Source organism: Somniosus microcephalus, chromosome 1 (genome assembly GCF_052327205.1).
Source record: "Somniosus microcephalus isolate GS21.2 chromosome 1, FLI_Smic_1.0, whole genome shotgun sequence".
NCBI lineage: Eukaryota > Metazoa > Chordata > Chondrichthyes > Squaliformes > Somniosidae > Somniosus > Somniosus microcephalus.
In genome coordinates this window covers 112,523,914-112,527,535 of record NC_140987.1, presented here as the reverse complement: position 1 = coordinate 112,527,535, position 3,622 = coordinate 112,523,914, and positions in this window count along the sequence as shown.

The window sequence follows — 3,622 nt, the reverse complement described above, 5'->3', positions numbered from 1 at the left end:
ACAACTCGTGGAGAGCCACGGTGGACTATCGGGTGCTCAATAAGAACATCCCGGCTTGCGCTCCCATGGTGGCGGCGGTTGCAGACCTGATCTGAGAGCTCCCTGCTTCAGCCACCACGTTTACGGTGCTAGACATTTCAAATGGCTTCTGGTCGATCCCTGTGAGGAGAGAGGACCAATACTGTGGTGTATGTGCCTTTAAGAGCAATTATGGTGTATGTGCCTTTAAGAGCCCCAGGTGTGCGTAATGCCGGTAATTGCCACTTGGGCTATATAAGCCTGTGTATTGTGTATATCCTTTAGAAACCCCCCCCCCAGACTTGCTTAGTAAATACCTATGAACCAACTCCTGTCTTCAGTGTCTTTATCTACACACGGACACTACAGTGGCGACGAAGTGGAAACGGACTTACCTGCAATTCGGCAGCACTTCAAGGACATCGATTCCTCCAGCGTCCAGAAGACTCAAGGAAGTAAGAGAAACTGTGGTTTCACCAGCTGGCCAAGCTGGTGACAGGTACTGCGCTAATCCTTCCTGGGCGTCAGGCTGGAGCTCCAGCGGCGGGCTCTACAGCTGAGACAGGCAGCGAAATCGGAGGCAAGCAATAACGGACTGGGAGGGTGCACTCGAGAGACGGCCGGCGCGGCAAGCAGGTCAGCGTTTAGACCTCCATCGGGAACGAGTCTCCAACAGTGAATAAACGGAAACCACAGTAAAACAGCGTTGTTATCGGTAGCAGCGGCGGGAAAGCGCGGGAAGCGCCATATCGTTGCTACAGAGAGAGAGAAAAAAAAGCGCGGGAAGCGCCATATCTTTTCTGAAATGCCTAAATCTGGTAATATTGAGGCTTTTGATGGTGAAATAGAAGATTGGACCACATACGTGGAAAGAGTAGAGGTTTATTGCACTGCAAATGGAATAGCAGATGAAAAAAAAGCTTCAGTACTTCTGAACTTAATGGGCGCGAAGACATACGGGCTGTTACGAAATTTAATCACTCCAGCCAAACCAAAGGACAAGACTTTTAAAGAAATTATTGATACCCTGCAGGAGCATTTAAACCCAACACCGCTGCTGATAGCGGAACGATTCAAGTTCTTCAAGAGAAATCAACACAAGAATGAAAGTAACGCTGATTACCTAACCGAATTAAGAAAGCTATCAAAGTACTGCCAATTCGGAGCAGGACTATCGGATTATCTTCGAGACAAATTTGTTTGCGGTCTCTTAAGTGAAGGAACACAAAAAAGACTGCTTTCTGAAAAAGATTTAACATTGGACAAAGCTTTCAGTATGGCTGTATCAGACGAAGCAGCAGCAAAAGGAGCTGCAGAGATACAACAAGAGACACAGGACTTCGGCACCCATAAAATGACACAGGAGTTCGGAAGATGTTATCGCTGCGGCAGATCCACCCATAATCAGAGGGACTGCTGGTTCAAGGGCAAAGCATGCAGGCAATGTGGTAAGATTGGACACATTGCACGGGTATGCCAATCTGGACAAAATAAATCCACTGACAGAAAACAAAAAATCAATAAAGAAAAGTACAGGAAGGTACAAATGATGACGGACAATAGCTCCGAAGACCAGAATAGCGATAGCGACTCCGGAAACAAGAGACTAAGCTGTCTCAAATTACATAATGTACTTGCCAAAGAGGATTACCAAACCATTTGGGTTACCCTCACAATAGCAGGGTCCCCAGTTAAAATGGAGCTAGATACAGGATCAGCTCTAACCGTAATAAATCGACGAGATTACGAGAGGCTATTTTCGCATATACCTCTAAAAGACACATCCATTATCTTAAAAACATATACGGGGCAGAAAGTCTACCCCAAAGGAAAAATAAGGGTGCCTGTGGTATACAACGGCAAAGAAATACAAAAGTTGCATTTATACATTCTACAAGATGGTGGTCCACCGTTGTTGGGACGTGAATGGATAAGGAAGATACGTTTAGACTGGCACTCCATTCAGGCACTGACGGTGACCAGTAAGGAAAAAAACAATGATGACATCATACCTGAACGATTAAAAGACATCTTGGCCAACGCCAAAGAAGTGTTTCAAGAGAAACTAGGAACCTTGAAAGGCATCACCGCCTCAATAAAAGTGGAAGATACAGCAATTCCAAAATTTTTTAAGGCAAGACCAGTGCCATACGCAATACGTCCGGCAGTCAAGGCAGAGCTGGAGAATTTGGAAAAGGCAGGCGTATTATCCAAAATAGATTGGAGCGAATGGGCAACACCCATCGTTCCAGTCATGAAAAAAACATTGAAAAATAACTCTGAGGAACAGAAAAAAATTCGCATCTGTGGGAACTTTAAGGTGACTGTAAACCCGGTCCTTCACACGGTACAGTATCCTCTTCCGAGGATAGAAGATATTTTCGCCTCACTATCCGGAGGGAAACGTTTCACAAAAATTGACTTGGCACAGGCATATCTACAGATGGAGGTTGAGGAGACCTCTAAAAAGTATCTCACAATAAACACACACAAAGGCCTGTACCAGTACAATCGACTGGTTTTTGGAATAGCATCAGCTCCAGCTATCTGGCAAAGAGCTATGGAGCAAGTCCTGCAAGGGATTCCGGGGACTCAATGCTACCTAGACGACATCCTTATAACAGGAGAAAACGACAACGAGCACCTAGCCAATTTGGAGCAGGTGCTCACTAGGCTGAAAGAACAGGGCCTACGAGCAAATCGCCCCAAGTGCGAATTTTTCCAAAATCAGATATCATATTGTGGCCACATAATTAATAAGGAAGGGTTGCATAAGTCACCTGAAAAAATTGAAGCAGTTATAAAAGCCCCAGCACCTGAAAATGTTTCACAATTAAGGTCATTCCTGGGATTAATAAATTACTATCATAAATTTTTACCGAACTTATCAACTATTCTACACCCTCTTAATGATCTTCTACAGACAGGAGTAATTTGGAAATGGAACGAAGACTGTAAACGTGCCTTCCATAAATGTAAAGACTTAATCACATCCGAGAAAGTTTTGGCTCATTACAACCCATCACTACCAATCAGACTGGCGTGCGATGCATCCCCTTACGGCATAGGAGCGGTATTGTCCCATAGATTCCCTGATGGCTCGGAATGGCCGATAGCTTTTGCGTCACGCTCATTGAACTCAGCTGAGCGTAACTATGCCCAGATAGACAGGGAAGCACTCAGCCTGGTATGGGGAGTGAAGAAATTCAACCATTACCTACACGGACAAAAATTTACCTTGCTGACTGACCATCAACCCCTCATCTCCATATTCAACCCTAAAAAAGGTGTCCCCATTATGACGGCACAAAGACTACAGAGGTGGTCCCTTTTTCTAGGGGCACACCAATACAACATTGAATACAAAGGGTCAAAACAGCATGGGAATGCTGACGGTTTATCGCGCCTACCGTTGCCAACGATAGAAGAGGCACCTACAGTAGACCCAGTAGAGATATTCCACTCTACCATAGTGGAATGTCTACCGGTGACAAATTCTGCCATTGAAAAGGAGACAAGAAATGACCCTACTCTCTCACGGGTCTACGATTTAACAGTGAAGGGATGGCCAGCACATGGCGAACCACTGTTGCCAGCATTCTCG